The 19533-nt window shown below is 36.2% G+C and overlaps 1 protein-coding gene across 2 annotated transcripts in view; it reads left to right on the forward strand.

Annotated features, from left to right (window-relative positions):
- The window catches only part of ARHGAP24 (Rho GTPase activating protein 24), a 512790-nt gene that overhangs the window by 469816 nt on the left and 23441 nt on the right, over positions 1–19533 (forward strand). The gene's annotated exons all lie outside the window — the stretch shown is intronic.

The raw sequence follows: 19533 nt of genomic DNA on the forward strand, positions 1-19533 counted from the left end.
CTGTTGGGATGAGCACTGGGTGTTGTATGGAAACCAATTTGACAATAAATTTCGTATTAAAAAAAAAGAAGTTTGCCATATCTGAGATATGGTAGAGGCACACTGTAGGTAGAATGTCAAGTACAAAGGCCTTGAGATGAGCATAGCTTAGCTTAGACCATAAAGAAGGATATTGTGGCTAGAGTACAGTGAGTGACAAGTACAATTTTTGGAGATGAGCTGGAAGAGATGGATCTTTGTAGTCCAATAGATTATGAGAAGGAATTTAATTTCTTTTTCAAGTGAAATGGAAATCCATTGAAATATTTAACAAGTAAATGGAATAATTTTCTTTACGTGTTAAAAAATGCCCACTCTATAAAGGAAAACAAGGGATTTTTTAAATTTTTATTTATTTATTTATTTTTACTCTACTTACAGAGCACTCTGACACCAAATGTATAGGCTTTCCACAGCAAGAAATTCTCTAATTCTTGGTGAACACCCACAGGGTGTCCTACAATTTAATTAAGTTCTGATATTAGCTGTCCAGTTATTGCAGACTCCACAGGTTAAGGGCTCAGTTTCACAAGGCTGCCCTCTCCCCACTCCCATTTCAAATGCCAATCACAAGTGCCAGGTTGGCACCTGTACTTCTAATCAACCAGCTCTAAACTGGAGATTCCTTGGACTTCATAATTTGCTAGAAGAGCTCGCACAACTCAGGGTAACAGTTTATTTATTGGATTACCAGTTTATTTTAAAAGGATACAATTTAGGAACAGCCAGATGGAATAGATCTGTTTAGGAACAGATGCATAGGGCAGTATGATAAAGGGTGCAGAGTTTCCATGGCTTTGTCAGGCATGCTGCCTCCCTCCCAGCACAAGGATGTGTTCACTTAGCCCACAAGCTTTCCGAACGTCTTAGTTAGGAAATTTTTATGGAGGTTTCATTGCATAGTCATGACTGATTAAATCTTTAGCCATTGGGGATTGAACTGAATGTCTAGTTCCCTCTTCCCTCCCCAAAGATTGAGGAGTGAAAGTTCCAACACCCTAATTACAAGGTTGCTTCCTCTGGCAACCAGCCCTTCCTGTCTTAGGGGCTTCCTAAAAGTGACCTCATTAACATAAACTCCAGTGTGGTTGAAAGGACCTTGTTATTTTATTTTTTTAATGTTTATTTTTGAGAGAGAGCATACATGGAGGAGCAGAAAAAGAGAGGGACAGAGGATCTGAAGCTGGCTGTGTGCTGACAGCAGTGAGCCCCATGCAGGACTCGAACTGTGAGATCATGATCTGAGCTGAAATCAAGAGTCAGATGCTCAATGGACTGAGCCACCCCAGTGGCCGGAAAAAGGCTACTTATGAATAAGGAAGACTTTTCTTTCATCTTCTTCGATAGAACTACTTCAGGAATTAGGGATAAAAACCAAATATTATAACAAAAGATGTTTCTATTACTTCGTACCATTAGGGAATTACAAAGGTTTTAGGAGTTCTGGCCAAGAACCAGGAAAAATGTATATATGTATATTTCTCTTTTTCATCACAATATCACACTCTGGCAATCTAAATATCCTTGTTTTGATAAATAAATTGTCAAGCTCGAGTCCTGCAGTCATAGGGAGGCACAAATGCGAATTACTGGATTCTGCTGATTAAAAAAAAAAAAAAAAAAAGAACTTCCAGATCCATAAACACGGAAATATAAAGAAGAGAGGTACATATTTGTGGTAAAATGTAATTATCGACTCCACTGGTAGAGGAATAAATAATCCATAATTTCCCAAGGAGAGTAAGATTATTTTCAGAACATGTCCAAGTAGAGTATTCTACCCTATCTGCTTTTTCAATAAATTGTCTGAATTTGAAATTTCTCATGGCCAAGTCCTAGCTAGCTCATGTTTCAGTTTTTCAAATGTGAAGACAGACTGCTTTGGAACATTTGCTAGTTCAAGTTAGTTTCACCAATGCTCACTATTAAAATGATTTTAAAATGATGTATGTTTAAAAACACAGATTGTGAGGGGCGCCTGGGTGGCGCAGTCAGTTAAGCGTCCGACTTCAGCCAGGTCACGATCTCGCGGTCCGGGAGTTCGAGCCCCGCGTCGGGCTCTGGGCTGATGGCTCAGAGCCTGGAGCCTGTTTCCGATTCTGTGTCTCCCTCTCTCTCTGCCCCTCCCCCGTTCATGCTCTGTCTTTCTCTGTCCCAAAAATAAATAAACGTTGGAAAATAAAAATAAATAAATAAAAATAAAAAAAAATAAAAACACAGATTGTGTATAATGTTTTCAATAGATAGTAGGATATAAAGCAAAGTACAGAAATTTTTCATTGTGAAATACATGAAAAGAGTGAGAATGAGTAAATATGTTCCCCTGTGTATTCTCATAATGCTTATACTTCACTAAAGAGTCAACAAGATTTAGCTTTCATCTCCATATGTATTAAAATATGGAAAGGAATTCTGACAGGCATTCTACAAACATAATCTTTAATTTTGATATTAAGACCTAATATTACTGAAGCTCCAATATTAAGCCCTAAAGTTTGACTTTAAAGTGAACTTTCTTAATAGCATTTAAAAATTATAACAGTATAAAGTGTTATTAAATTTTAATTTAAATATTATTAACATCATATTTTAAATTATAACATTTTGTATACAGTTTAGAATATAGAAGAATATAAGAAGGTAGGATGGATATTTCAAAATTAAATAACCCAGAGAGTTCTTGAAATATATAATGTGTAAATATGTAATATGTAGAGACTTAAACATACGAATATATCTAAATACAGATATGTATATATATAAAGTATTAGAATCACATGGCTTTTATGTCTTGCCTTTTCTTGTTAATGTTATAGCATGAACAACTTTTCATATCACTAAGTAGCTTTCACAAACCTGATTTCAAGGACTGTGTAATAATTCATCATATCAGTGCATTGCTTTGTCTCACTCTACCTGTTGTTTTCAGTGTTTTGCACACATCAGTCCAATGCTAACAACCATCTGTATTCATAAATCAGCCTGTGTTTTTGAAGCTAAGGATCCATTTAGAAGACTTTTCATATGTTGTCCTATGGGAGGAAAAAAAAAAGATTACTTGAGAAAAGAAATTTGGAACATACATTATTTGAATTTAGAGATGTTGCAGGCACATGCACCAGCTTTTATTAAACCAGGCACTTTCTGCTCTTTATCTCATGATATTTTTCAAGTTCTAAGGTTCAAGTTTAAGGCTTTTATCTACGCATGGCTTTTTGTTTCTACAGTTAGATGGCGTGTTCCCACAGACTCCTTGACCAAACTGAATTTTGTGAGAAAGGACATTTTCATTGACCTAAAAGAATTTGTATTTTATCAATTTATGTCACCTGTAAAAAAAAACAGATATCATAGTTCCTAACCATTCTTTTCTCTATTATTTCTGTTCAGAAATGAAAACAAATTAAAGTATAATATCTTATATTAAACTTCTCACTTTGAGGGGATAAAAATGAAATATAGAATGTGTAAAATCAGATTAGAAGCGGAATGTTCTTTCCAAAGCTCTCCAGGTGGCATCAGCTGTTAAAGAAGATGCATTTTGGAATAGCTGGGAAGATAAGGTTAAGAATGACCATGTGGTCATCACCAAAAGAACATTAATTGTTCAGCAACAAAAAAACTATGCACTTACCACACAGTGTTCAAGAGCAAGGACAGAAGTTTGTAGAAGTCAATGACTTTACACATTCTGTTCAAGAATCCCGTAAGATAACTACTGTCCAAGGTACCCCAGACACCTTCCCACATACTCTGTTCATTTTGCCCTCAATCCTTTTACTCCTCTTCTACCATTTTGTTTATTTTTGTATTTGTTTTGGTGACTGAATTAAGATCACTAAACAAACTGCAAGTCTGTAGAAATAAAAAAATGTTTTTAAGTCTAAAATTTAGAAGACAGAAAAACCAGACATATTTTAATTTTTATCATCTGAGTAGCAATACAGCTTTGAGCATTACTGACCTGAGTTATAAAAAGTGAACTTGAAAGGAGGGGAACATTATAGTCCCTAGAGATTCTCAAACATTCATTTGCATAAGAATGACCCAAAGAGGTGTCTCAAGCTTCTGATACTCAGACCCCATTGGCTCTCACTGCTATTTAAAAGGGTGGAGGATGTGTAGGAATCTGAATTTCAAACAAATCCCCAAGTAATTATTATATGCAAGGTTCTCAACTCATAACTTGGGTAATACTAGCCAGGCTATAGGGTGTCATAATGTGGGGTCAGAAGAAGTGCTCATTTGAAGTGATGTGCCTCAGTTTTCTCATACATGAAATGAAAAAAAAAATCATCCTCATGGCATTATTGAAAGCAACATGTTACTTCTGACTCAGCAGGGCAGGTCTTAATCTACTGTGAAGGATATTTTATTTTCTGAGGTGTACAATTAATGTGTAAAATATATTATTTCCTACCTCCTGAAATGGGCCTGAAATTTTAGAACAACCTAAAAAGAACTTTCCTGCACCTTTATCCTTTGATCCATGTGAAAAATCAAACACTGGGGAGTTCAGTAGCAAACTACACAGTTATAGAGCCTTTGTATCACAGTGTGAATAAAGGCTCCACAGGTAGAGTTTGATGGAGGAAAGTGAAGAAACCAAGTGGTAGCTTCAGGGCATGTGGAGTTGGAAAAGCAAAAACTGTCTCCCAGGAGTTTGCCCAAGGCAAGCCCTGAATGTGTAGGTGGTCAACTGGTTACCTGTTTTCAGCACCCTAAATGATTCTCTTAAGCCAGGAGAGAGCCAGCCCTCCAATGACCTGAACAGCTGTTTAACTATGGTGACTCTTAACATTCCTATTTTTTGATGCAATTCTTAGATATTATGATGGTGTGACCAGATTTGATAACCATCACCTTAGAGTACATCTCAAACTTCTGTCATTCACATAGTACTGTCATGATTTTAGCAATATCCATATAACATCTGTACTAGTTCTAATATTTTTCTTTAAATTTATTCACTGTTTTATCAATTTTCTTGTAAAAGGATATGCGTATCATTATTGTTAGTTGAAAACCAGCACCACATGCCATGAATTACAAGGTCAAAATAGCATAAATGAAGTAACAACAAAACATGTTATTAAATGCCAGCTGAATACAGCTGCTTTCCAAAGACTGACCCTAAGGCCTTCTGTAAATTTGATCAATATACACTCATTTCCAACTGGTACTTCCTATGTGACGTAATCAGAAGAGGTGAAAGATAATCAGCAAACTGTGATTTGATGTCACTTAGTGATCTCTGTGTGGAATCATACTTGGAATAACCCACACTTTGGGAAAAACCGTCAGATTACTCTTCAGTAACATTGACAGACCCACTTCCCTGAACATGTGGCTTCTTACCTAATTTGAACAATGAATGTGACTCACTAGAGTTTCACAAAACCCCTTTGTAAGCATACCAGGGTCAGAAAAATTAATCTGTTTTAAAGGAAAATATCTTGTATGTGGAAGATATTCACATGAATGGGTATTTACTAAATATTTTATGTAGTACAGGTTGTTAGTTAGAAATCTGTCATGTTTCATTGTGCTCACTCTTGGTGATGTATCTAAAAGCCTGTACACTGGAAGCCAGGACATGAGTTTCACTTTCCTTTCAATTTATCTTTTAATAAATTTAGAGCTCACTTCCACTGAAACCTGATTGGATTATGAATAAAAATAGTCAGTTAACAGGAAGCTTCCCAGTATTTGGCATATCAGTTGGTGTTTATGTACTTATTTGTAAGGAAGCAGTGTAGGAATAAGAGAGTTCACTTGGGCCCACCATTTACTACCTAAGTTAACAATTTGGGACTAGTTACTTCACTTCTCAAAATGCTTAGTTTTATGTGTAACACAGAAATAATAATGTTTAACCCGCAGAATTGTTGCATTAATGCACTTAAAAATAAAACAAAATGTGTGTCAACTGTGCTGGAATTGAAATAAAAGAACTTAATTAAAAAAAAAAACTAAATAAATAAATAAACCAAAATAGAACAAGACACCAGAAGCAAGTGATATAATGGAATAAGACACTTAACATTTATTGCCACTGTAGGTATCATGTGTATGATAATGATGATTCTAACATTTTATATGATAAGGAAAAGTAATCTGCTTGAACCTATGCTTGAACCTAAACCCTTCAGTGTTTTTAATCTAGGATATTTTTCTGTTTTGAAATCTCCATGGCAATTCCTACTGAAAGAAATAAGATACCTGCAATGTTTTACATTCTGAAAGTGGGCGCTTGTGTGTGTCTTATAAGTCAGAGTGTAGATATTCTTGCATGAGCTGGGTGAAAGTATGTCCCTCAAAGGCATGTATTTTCTGAAATAAACTTATTGGGTCATATTTTATATATCATGCAATTCACTCATTTCAAAGGTAGAATTCAGTGATTTTTGACAAATTTACCAAGTTATGCAACCATTATTACTACGTACCAGTTTTAGAACATTTCATCACCTGAATACCATCCTTTATGTCATTTACCGTTATTTCCAGCAGCCCTTCCTCTCCAGGAAACCACTAATCTACTTTCTGTCTCTATAGATTTTCCCTTTACTGGGCATTTCACATAGGTGGAATTATTCAATATACAGTCTCCTGCATCCAGTTTTTTTCATTTAGCGTAATGCTCTTGGGTTTCATCCATGTTATAGCATATATCAGTAGTAGTTTGTTGCTTTTTATTGATGAATAGAATTTCATTCCTTGGCTATACAACATATTGGTTATCCATTTATCGGTTGGTAGATATTTCTGTTTTTTGGCTTTTATGAAAAATGTTGCTGTGAATATGCATGTACAAGTTTTTGTGCGGATGTACATTTTCACTTCTCTTGGGTATATACCTAGAGATAGAATTGTCTTCTCTATGTGTAACACTTGCAGAACTGCCAAAGTGTTTTCCAAAATGGCTGCATCATTTTATATTTCTACCAGCAATGTATGAGTGTGCCAATTTTTTTTATTCTAGCCATTCTAGTGAGTTTGAAATGGTATTGTTGTTTTAATTTGCATTTCCTTAATGACTACTGATGTGTATCTTTTTATGTGCTTATGAACCATTTATATATGCCCTTTAGAAGTCATGTGGTTTTAAAATATTTGATTTCTCTGATTATCTTGATAATTTATTATAAAGAAATGGTTGAAAATGGCTGAAAAATCAATAATAATGTTCTGGGAGTATCTATTTAGATTTGAGATAAGTAACTATGATATCGTGGGACCATGCATCTTCATATGCATTCTGGGATAGCATATGAAGCTATCACTGTGAATATTCATCTCAAACTCTGTGTTCAGGGGCACCTGACTGACTTAGTCAGTTAAATGTGCAACTTCAGCTCAGATGATGATTTTACAGTTTCTGGGTTCAAGCACTGCCAGTGCAGAGCCTGCTTGAGATTCTCTCTCTTCTATCTCTGCCCCTCCCCCACTTTGCACACACATGCTCTCTCCCTCTGTCTCAGATAAATAGACTTTGAAAATAAATAAATTAATAACAATAAAAACAAAACTCTGTATTCATAAAGCAGAACTCTACACTTATGTGGAATGTGAGCTTAAAGAAGGTAGAGAATTTTATGAATCTTGATCACCTTTTATTTTATCTCCAACACCTAGAACAATGTCTGACATAGTCTAGTCATTCAATAAACCTTTATTGAATAAATGGATATAAGGAGTATATTTTGAATATACTTGTTGAATGAAATAATGCCAATATTTCTGATATCTCAATAAGTAGACAATTCATGTGCTTATTTTCATAGGAAGTCTGGAAATTGTCATGTGTCAAAACAACTTCTAAAATTCAGTCAGGATATCATTTTTGTCAACTAAAGCAAAATGCCTGTCTGTGTCAATGTAGAGTCATAATCTTATGAATGGCTTGTAATTTTTTAAAAGTCACAGCTCTAAATTAAATCCAGTGCCTTTATTTTTTTTTTTGTACTCCAGAAATGCTCTTGTGAATATGGATGTATCATAATCCCAGAGTGAACTAGATTTTGACTTATAACAAAACAATAACAATGAAACAACAACCAAAAAAAAAAAAAAACCCTTCCTACTTCTCAATAAAATTATTTGTCTCTCTTTCTTCCCACTTACACTCTAAAAATAGTCCAAGTAGAAAACACCACTAATATAATAAATTTCTGTATATGCGGAAGCAAAGTGTCCTTTCCAACAAAAAGCATGACATATTTTTTTTATATGAAGTTTATTGACAAATTGGTTTCCATACAACACCCAGTGCTCATCCCAAAAGGTGCCCTCCTCAATACCCATCACCCACCCGCCCCTCCCTCCCACCCCCCATCAACCCTCAGTTTGTTCTCAGTTTTTAACAGTCTCTTATGCTTTGGCTCTCTCCCACTCTAACCTCTTTTTTTTTTTTTCCTTCCCCTCCCCCATGGGTTCCTGTTAAGTTTCTCAGGATCCACATAAGAGTGAAACCATATGGTATCTGTCTTTCTCTGTATGGCTTATTTCACTTAGCATCACACTCTCCAGTTCCATCCACGTTGCTACCAAAGGCCATATTTCATTTTTTCTCATTGCCACGTAGTATTCCATTGTGTATATAAACCACAATTTCTTTATCCATTCATCAGTTGATGGACATTTAGGCTCTTTCCATAATTTGGCTATTGTTGAGAGTGCTGCTATGAACATTGGGGTACAAGTGCCCCTATGCATCAGTACTCCTGTATCCCTTGGGTAGATTCCTAGCAGTGCTATTGCTGGGTCATAGGGTAGGTCTATTTTTAATTTTCTGAGGAACCTCCACACTGCTTTCCAGAGCGGCTGCACCAATTTGCATTCCCACCAACAGTGCAAGAGGGTTCCCGTTTCTCCACATCCTCTCCAGCATCTATGACATATTTTAATATGAGACTCACAATAAATATACAGCTGGATTTTTTTCCTTTCCGTCAGTGTGTGTGTGTGTGTATATAGTTATATATATAGTTATATACATATATACAGTTATATATATAGTTATATATATATTGTTATATATATATATTTTATATATATATAGTGTGTGTGTGTGTGTGTGTGTGTGTGTGTGTGTATATACACACATAAACTGGAATGGTGTCATTTAGCCTATATGTTGAGAATGTTATAACACAAAAGTGTTCTCACAAAAAACTATTGAGGGACCGAGGGACACCTGGGTGGCTCAGTCAGATGAGCATCTGGCTTGATTTCAGCTCAGGTCATGATCTCACGGTCGTGGGATCAAGCCCCTCATCAGGCTCTGCACTGACAGCATGGAGCCTGTTTGGGATTCTCTCTCTCCCTTTCTCTCTGCCCCTGCCCTGCTCTCTCCCTGTCTCTCTGTCTCTGTCTCTCTCTCAAAAATAAATAAGTAAACTTTAAAAAAAATCTTTAAAAAAATGCCTGTTGAAGTGTTCAGAGAAGGAATGCCTTTGCATGGACTTGGGTGGTTTGGGTGTTGATTTGTAGACTCATCTGAATGTATCAGCAAATCCTTTTAAGTTCCTTCTGATACTGTTAGAGATTCAGCAATGGAAAACAAGGCCTCTATTTACTCATCAAAGATTTTGTTTTCTACCTTACTGACTTTATTGGAAAAAAGTAAAGTTTCTGAAAAAGAATGTTTCATCCTTGATTGTTTATCCCAGAATCAGATCATCAGAATTCTCCAAACTTGTGGCAGTAATGGAAGGAAATGGGCAATATGCAATAGAGTTAGTGTTGGGGACACATTAATTTATATATATATACACACAGATATATATGTATGTATATAAATTATTAATTATATATAATATATGCATTAATTATATATGTAATTATATATAGAACTTTGATTACTATCTATTTAGTCTTTGTTACCTAGAAAATTATTGTGTATTTGGCTGTGTTTTATTTTTTATTTTAAAATACAAAGATTAAAGTATGTATGTGGGTTTTAAATGCTATTAGGAAAATTTTAAAATACATTTTTTTAGCATAAATATACCCCCTCAACATCAGAACCTCAACAGTGTTTCTCTGGGAAATCCCTGGCTTCATAATCTGAAATCTCTAAGAAAAAAAATAAATTGTTGAATGTATTATGATGATCACATTGTTTTTGTTTCTCCTGAAATTCTATCTGCAGAGTTTAGTAAGGGAAAAAAATGTAAGTGAACAATATAAAATTGTGAAGTAACTAGACATAGCTGTAACTTCTCTATTGTAGCTAAGCCAAGTTCATTAACTGCCCAGATTTTGAGGACCCTATTAACTGAAATTAGAACCCATAGCACTTAAAGTCCTGGGTACAATTGAAACAAGAAAGGACTATGTGATAAAATGTCAGATATACACATTTACTAATGTTACGACATGGAAACTGGTAGTCACGTAAACTCTGAAAGAATGCCCTCAATTTCAGTATGTCAGGAGTCAAATGTTAGGAAAGATAGCATATCCCATTTAAGTAAGAACTGAAAGCTCACCATTTATGAAATTTAATTATATAAATGCATAATCATAATATACTTAGATAATGTGTAGTATTTCTTCCAGCTGTCTTTCTTAATGAGCCAATCCTAGAGGAAATGTGAGATATCTCTTACTGTGAATAGTTTCTTTATATCTGCCTTAGGTCATCTAAGTCAACAATAATCTTCTCATCTTTTTCATCATTCTTAGATTTTTTTGGCATTTACTTTACATTTGGTGAATTTAGGAAATTACATTCCACAGAACAGCCAGATAAAGTGTTACCATGTAGATATTACTTCAGCAGAACTCCCAACCTAGATTAAGAATGCTCATGTTTAGTAAAAATCCTGAGAAAACTATCTAGTTTGCCCATTGGAAACTATAGACACACTGTGGAACCTCAAAGGCTTGAACTTTCTCTTGAAACAAATAAATAAATACAATGACTATCAGCTGGCACCAGAAAAGAACAGAGTCCAACATGCATAATCAATCAATAAGAGTCTTAGTTTTCTTCATACCATTCTTCATACTTCATACCATGGATACATTTTTTTTTTAATCTACAAAGAACAAAATATAGACTTAATGTATACAATGTCTGTGGGGGGGGGTATGTGTGTGTGGTATGTGTATATATGGTATGTAGAGATACCCACACCCTTAAAATAAAATCTCTGTGGTATGTAAACAGACTATCTCTAATCTCTTTATCTCTGGTGACTTTCAAAGAATTCGTGAGGCCAATACTTTTTCTAAGCAATTATATACATTATTGATATGAGTAGGATCTCAGTTTAATAAGAGAATCTTTGTAGCTTCATTGACTTCAGATTTAATTTATATAGAAAAATTTAAAGGGAAAAAATTTTAATAACTTGGCTCTTTAGAGTTTGGACAATAACGGGGCGCCTGGGTGGCTCAGTCAGTTAAGCACCCAACTCGATTTCGGCTCAGGTCGTGATCTCACAGTTCATGAGTTCAAGACCCACATCCAGCTCTGCACTGTGTCAGCATGAAGCCTGCCTGAAATTTTCTCTCCCTCACTCTCTGCCCCTACCCCACTCATGCAGTCTCTCCCTCTCTCTCAAAATAAATAAATAAACTTTTAAAAAATTTGGACAATATTAATGTCATTTAAAATACAAGAATGTACCATGTGCATTTGAATATTGCTTTTAAGGTAAATTAATATATAACATTGATACTTAGGTCCCAAATCACCAGACTTGGAGGAACATATTAACTCATTTTAATAGCCATGTTGATTAATTTTATAGCTGACTACACTTATGTTCTTTTTAAATTAATTTATTTTATTGAGATATAATTGACATATACCATTGTAAAAATTTAAGATATACAATGTGTTGGTTTGATACATCTATATATTGCAATATGATTACCACCATATTGTTAGCTAACACCCCAATCAGGTCACATAATTACACTTTCTTTTTTGTGGTGAGACAATTAAGATCAGTGCTGTTAGCAACTTTGAAGTTTATTAAGTAGTATTATTGGCTATATTCAGTATGTTGTGCATTAGATCTCCAGAACTTGTCTACTGCTTGCAACTTAAGGTTTTCATTTGTTGTTGTTGGAAGTGAATGCGTGTGTATGTACAAGGTAATCTGTTAAAAAAAAAACTATACTAATATAATACTGCTTTAAGGAAACTTTTCTGAATATTCTACATCAACCTTATAAATGCCTCAATCCCACTAGCCTTTCCTCTCCAATGAAGCATGTTGGTACTGTAATGGAAAAAAGTCAGATTTTATTTTCATTCATTAATACAAGAATTTACTTTAATTTACTAGGACACATCACCTATTTATAAAGTGAATCAATGCTCTTACCCCAAACTAACTAAATGATGACAACTCTGACTCTCTATTAAGTGTATGTTTCTTTGTGATATATATATATTTATCTCTATGTGCTTATGCATTTGCCCTTTGTATTCAAACATAGCATTCAAAAGCTATGCAAAAGGGCATTTTGTTTGTCATTGATATTTATTTGCTACTAATGATTACCACCTATAAGTGTACATCAGGGGACTGGGTGTAGGAAGACAGGCTTGCAACAGAAAAACCAGCTAGCATGCTGTTACATTAATGGAGGTGAGTGATATGTACTTGAACTTGAACAGTGTCAATGAGACTGCTGAAGAAGGAATTGATTCATAAGGTTTTACATCAGATTATATAAGATCCAGTATTTTTTAAGACCTTCCAGGGGATTCCACTGTGAAGTTCAGTCTGAGAATCATTAACCACGGTTAGATTTAGGGTCTCAGGAAGAGCAAAATTTAGGCTGACTTCTAGGTTTCTTGGTTATTGGTGTGACTGGTGATGCCATCCATGGTTGAGAAAATGGTAAAGGAAGAATAATTTTATTGCAATGTTTTTGTTGTTTTTATCCAACTGTGTTTACATGGAGTTCAAAGTGTGAAAGGGAACATCTATGAATTAAATGGAAAGGTCTGGTGTGGAGAGGTGTACTTTGTAGTCATTGTGGAAAAGTGATAGCTAAACTCAGAGAGTCTGCATAGGATCCAGGAAAATAGCACTTAGAGGCCAGCAGAGGAAGAAAAACTGGGGAGTTGACTGGTAAAGAATAATGGCCAGATAAGGAAGAGGAGAGTGAGGTGGCCAATAATAATAAAATGAGAGATTTGCTTATGGGAAATATTTATAAGAAATAACAAATGGACAAATATCTCTTTTTTTTTTTTTCTGTTTGGGGATATTAGCTACTTTCTATTTGAAGGGTCTATTGTTTGGAATCACCAAACTCATATTGCTCAAGGGAATATCTTCCTAGAGCTACACAGCAGAGTATTTTGTTACTTTATCTATCTTATACACACGTAAGTGTGTGTGGGCACATATGTGTGCATGCATGCATGCACGTGCTCACGTGTGTGGTATGTTGGATTGTATATCAAACTATCAAATGTTCTTTGTATGTGCTTAGCTGGCATTATAAGGAGGTCTATACACACATATATCTATGCACATAAGTAATTCTAGAAGTAGGAAAGGAAAGGTCAGTGTGACAATTTGGTTTAACAGAGTCTCCTGACCAACATTTCTCCCACCTGTCTTCCATCAGGGAACGCTGGGCAGACGGGAGCGTAACTAGTATGCTCCAGTGGGTAAGAGAGTGGCCAGATTTAAACTTGTGTCCTTGTGACTATTCCGTATCAGAACTGCCTCCTTTCCTTGGAAGTCTTCTACCTCAAATACATTATTAATATTGTATTAATCCATAAGTCACGTTATCTGCAAGTACATTTCTAACTTTCTGCTAACGTTTCATTACCTAGTACTTTGATAGTACTATTAATGGTTTTATAGGTAAGCTCACAAGATGCAGACTTGGGAGTTCTATTAGTCACCTCAGGCTGCCATAACAAACACCACAGAGTGGGTGGCTTAAACAAAGAAATTTATTTTCTCACAGCCCTGTAGCCTGGAAGGCTGAGATCAGGGTGCCAGCTCAGTCAGGTTCTGACAAGGGCTCTCTTTTTGGCTTGTAGACAGCTGTCTTCTCACCCTATGCTCATGCAGCCTTTTTCCCTATAAGTACAAGGGAGCAAGGGGCTGGGAGCAAGCTCTCCAGTATCTCTTCTTATAAGGGCACCAATTCTATCAAGCCAGAGGTCCTATCCTCATAACTTGATCTAACCCCAAGTATCTTCCAAAGGTTCCATCTCCAAATACCACCGCATCGGAGGTTAGAATTTCAACACATGAATGAGGGAGGGGGCACAACTCAGTCCATAGTAGAGACCATCAGGCAGTTCTCTGCCATCACCATTGCTTTTAAACCAGGAGGCTTGTTTGGCACAAGCACTAATTCAGTGTAATCCAGACAGGTACAACCGTCCTGTTGTTGTATCTAATTCAGCGCTGACACATAATAACAATGAGCCATGACAGAATTAGTTTTGCACTGCTGATAAGTATACCGTATAAGTATACTGACAGATAAATAGAAAAAATAATAAGTTTGAACAGAATCAGACTTTTCTTGTAAACATTTAGTTTAGTTTGGAGCTGCTTACCACCTTCAGATGTGCTTTCCTATGCCATGGTGAATTTGGTGGAAAGAACAACATGCTGTTTAAGACAATTGAGCAGCAGTGTTCAACTTCGTATTGCATCTGAACGTCTTCAGTTTCTTGTATGTTTTCCCAGGAATTTGATGGATATGACCTTTTTTTTCTTAGTCCAAAGCAAATTTTAGGTCATCTTAGTGTGTGTGTGTGTGTGCACACGCATGTGCATGTATTGCAAATAAGTACACAATATCTTCAATAATTTCCTGTGTGGGTGCACTGGAAATTGACTCTATGAAGTAAAATCAACAGATTATATTGTGTTCTGTGCATAGTATCCAGAGTGAAAAATTCCCACTTCTTTTTTTAAATTTTTTAATGTTTATCTATTTTTGAGAGAGAGAGAGCGAGAGAGAGCGAGTGGATGAATGGGGGAGGGGCAGAGAGAGAGGGAGACACAGAATCCGAAGCAGGCTCTGGGATCCGAGCTGTCAGCACAGAGCCTGATGTAGGGCTCGAACCCACGAACCGTGAGATCATGACCTGAGCCAAAGTCGCTCACATAACCGACTGAGCCATCCAGGTGCCCTGAAAAATTCCCATTTCTAATTTTGAGGCTTACAAGTTTCAAGGTTTTGTCTGTGTAGTATTATACTTGTAATTACTGTGGCATTTGGACTGATCCATGTATGAGAGTCTGTTTATCAGGGAAGAGGGTGTGGGGATAGAAGATGAGCAAGGAAGGATTGCTGTGAGACTTCTTTTATCCCTGTTAAGATTAGTGAGAAGCCTGTATCGTACATAGATTATAAATAGGGCAGACAATTTCCAGGAACTGTAAAGAATATTCTTAAGATCTCACACCTGACAGGGACTTAGCAGCTAGAATATACAGGAGGTATTACAAAGTAGAACAAAATGAGGCATGTTGTGATATGGAAAAGTATTGGTGGTGATTAGTTAGAAATATAAGCCCATGGGGGACAAAAAGATCTATGTTATTCATTTGTTTCACCCAGCATGTTTCATGAAGCCATGCCCACCATTAGTTTCAGGAACTATTACTGATAGAAAGATTCCAGAATGACCAATGGCACACTCATGAGACTGTAAAATTAGGTTGATCCTTGAAAGTCTCATGAAATCCTCCCTTTAATTTGGTAAACAGGCTGTAAGTGAGGAAGTAGGACTCAAAAGTAAGGTCCAAGTGTAATATAAAATGAAACAAAAATTGATCATATATCGATCAATTAAGGGACATGCTCCAGGGCATCTCCTGCTATTCTAGCTTCTTTATTCAGGATCACTGGATAGAATGTACATGATTCCTTATCTTAACTTCTGAAAACAGATCCTACCACCAGGTTAGGGAAAGAGACCTGAGATCTGTATAATGATTTCACATTAACAAATAGTCTTGAATTTCTACCAAAAGAGCATGACTTTAAAACCTCTCATATCTTAGTGCTTAGTCAGAAAGAATTTCATACCAGTGTGGTTTCCTGTCCAAGTACCCAAAATAGGGTTAGTAGCAGGACCTGCTCACTGGACTGCTGTGAAGGCCTGACATAGAGTGATACATGTCTAGAGGTGCTGCTGCTGCTGTTGTTGTTGTTGTTGTTAACCAGGTTAGGTATCTTAATTCTCCCTTGTACATTGACTTTTGCCACACTACAGTCACTTCACTTCACTTTGATGAAGTCTGAAATGTATTTCTTTGAGACAAAGATGGCATGTTCCCCTGGTACATTGGGCAATTAGCACATAATGTTAGTATATACTTATTTGACTGTCCATAGGAAGCAAATATTAAACAGGCAAAATTATGGGTTTTCAGTAAGAGACAGGCTGGGCGGAGAGATGCGGACGGCCACCATTTCGTACAGTAGATATACAAAAAGGTTTTTCAAACACCAGACTTGATGTTGCAGTAGGTGGTGTTCTGGCCAGAAGGGCGGACGGACTGCGAGCCCCTTGAGGTGAACTAGAACACATGCTGAAGTCTTCACAGAAGCAATTGTTTTCTTCCATTCAGTAGGAAAGGACAAAGCTAAAAATGAGAACACCAGGGAAATGTAGGTGTCTCCATTTCCACAAAATAACCTAAGTATAATAAAGCCCCAAAAAGGAGGTAATATATTTTTAAGTTTTGATCCTGAAGCAAAACCCTTAACCCTTCGTTAATTGGAAAAAAAAAAAGAGGAAAAGCATTTGGTCATTTTTTTTCTCCATTGTTTCTATATTTTCTCCATCGTTTCTATATAATTAACAATATGTAGGTGTATACTATAACGCTAGAAAGCTAATGTAATGTATCACTTTAGGGAAGGAATAAAATCATCATCCTATCCACATCTCTTACCTTGATTCATAGCTCAAATATTTCTATTCTTGGAGCATTACTGCAGCTCTTGTGCTAAGAAAATTGCTGGTGGATGAAGAATGATTCTGCAGCCTTTCATCCTTCATAATTTTCGCGCCATCTGATTACTCTAACTTTGCAATGGTGCCATCTAGCGTTCACACGTCCTCAGTACTACAGCTCTACTTCATTAGAAACTAAATAATACAAGTATCAAGCAAGTTCCCTCAAGAACAGTGTACTGGGGAGAGTCATTGCAACGCAAAGTCAATCACTGAAACACTAGAACAGATTTTTTACTAAATATATATTTCTTATTTATTATTATTTGTCTTATTTGTTGCATTTATTTCACAAATATTTGTATATATTCTATGTATATAGTCATGCAAATGATGGATAACCTACTTCATGTATTGAAGTTATACTTATTTTGTATTTTATTTTTCTGTTTTTCTCTGTACCTTCCTATAACCCTAACAAAATGGTCATTGTCTTTGAAGGCAACACATCCAACCTAGTCATGGGTTGGGTTAGAGTGGAATCAAAACATGGAATCATTTATTGTAATAGTTGATTGCACTGCATATTCTGCCCCGAGTTGTGGTTCTCTTACTGCTGATGGCTGTGCTTCACTAGATAACAAGAGAAACACAGAAGAGCTTTGATATGCATGAAATAGAGTGTTTTTTCCATAAAACAGAAGAAATAGTGTCTTCCTTGTCTTACCATTGGTACTTTGTTAGGACTATCTCTTTTTAAAAAATTCTGTAGAAAGTAATTTGAGGAATTAAGGAGCTTACAAACAGTTTTCAAGATGTCCCAGAGATGTGATTTTTATTTCCTTAACTAGCCTTTGAGTTGACTTCTATATTGCTTATCAATTCAGAATTTTAAGAGGGAAAACATGTTTAATTGTGAAAGAACAGAATTAATTTAAGACAGGCCCTATCAGATCACCTCCATTATTTTAACATCTGCAAGAAGGTTAACAAAATGCCCACTCTGACTGACCTCAACACTGAAATGAAAAAGCTCAGCCTTTGCCCCATCTGATTTGGGGGAAGGTAGAGACCCAGATTCCAAGGATGCTGCGTACACGCAAACCTCATGCAGGCCCACCCTGAGCTTGGCTCTCCCTTGGCTTTTTTGTTAGCTACTCAAGAGCAGGACGTTCCCTCCCACTTTGGGCTCTGCTTACCTGCCTTGCTTTAATCAGGAATGCCTTCTTTGGTGCTTCTGCTCCCACTTGGTTAATTATTACACCTTGGTCTATGCATCATTTCCTCAGAGAAGCCATCTAACCCTGTCTTGTTATTAGTCCTGTCTTGCTATTAGATATCACCCAACACTTCTCCTTATTACTACTTACCACACTTTGCAATTATACACTTGTGTTATTATCTAGTTCATATTCCCTGTCCTCACTAGATTATAAATTGTGAGCAGGCTGGAATAATCTTTTTTTTTTAACTCTTTGAGGTTCTAGCCACTGTGTTTTCTATAATGTTCAATACAGAGCAGGCGTGTGGGAAATTGTTGATGAAATCAACTATTTGATTTCAAAATTGAGAACTAAGATGACCATTGTCCCAGCCCATGTAGTTCTGTGATGTCAACTCTGCTTCTGTGTCACCCTTGGGCAAGAGAATATTCACTGAGGCAGGAAATTGAACTGTGTTCCAGCCCTCAAGAAATACCCTTCTGGGGACAGGTCACTTCCTGCCGCACAGTCTGGGAGTGAGGTGTGAGACGTTCATTCTCAATATTTACAGGATTCCTGACCTTCTTCACTACCTCTCTTCCACTTCTCAGGGCCAGATGGTCTTTCACTCCCTGCCCACCAATTTCTCTTTGCTACACCTGTCCTCCTCACCCAAAATAAAAATAATAAAATGGGGTGTCTGGGTGGCTCAGTTGGTTAAGTGTCCAACTCTTGATTCAGCTCAGGTCATGATCTCATGGTTCCTGAGATGGAGAGATGGAACCCTGTGTCAGTCTCTGGACTGAGTGTAGAGCCTGCTTGAGATTCTCTCTCTCCCTCTCTCTTTCCTTGTCCCTCTCCCACTTACTCTTTCTCTCCTCCCCCAAAATAAATAAATACACATTTAAATAAATAAATAAATAAATAAATAAATAAATAAATAAATGTAAATAAAACCACCCATTTTCATCTTTACTGTCTGCCGTCTTCATGGATTAACGTGGAGATAGAAAGCATAAAATGTAAATTAGTATTTTAGGAAATTATCCTGTCACTCTGGTAGTCAGCAGGTAATAAAAATAAATTTTGCACATTATACAAAGGCCAGGTTGTGTTTTCATTGTTTGTTTTTGTAGTACATTCCTTCTCTTTCTAGAAGACTCTAAGGATTTCCAACTATCTTAGAATATTAGACAAGAAATCATGCTGAAAATCAATCACCTTCAAAATAAGTTCTGCTTAAAAAGTTATAACATGTCATACTAAGTTTCTGATATCTATAACCAGTCACCAATGTCTTCTAAAGAATAAGAAATGAACCTAAGCCTCAGAAGTGATTAATTGTGACACTGAATACATACATGCATATAG

The sequence above is a fragment of the Lynx rufus genome, unplaced genomic scaffold, assembly GCF_022079265.1.
Source record: "Lynx rufus isolate CCGP_SWC_20201006 ecotype Redwood Valley unplaced genomic scaffold, mLynRuf1.p SCAF_3, whole genome shotgun sequence".
NCBI classification, from domain to species: Eukaryota; Metazoa; Chordata; class Mammalia; order Carnivora; family Felidae; genus Lynx; species Lynx rufus.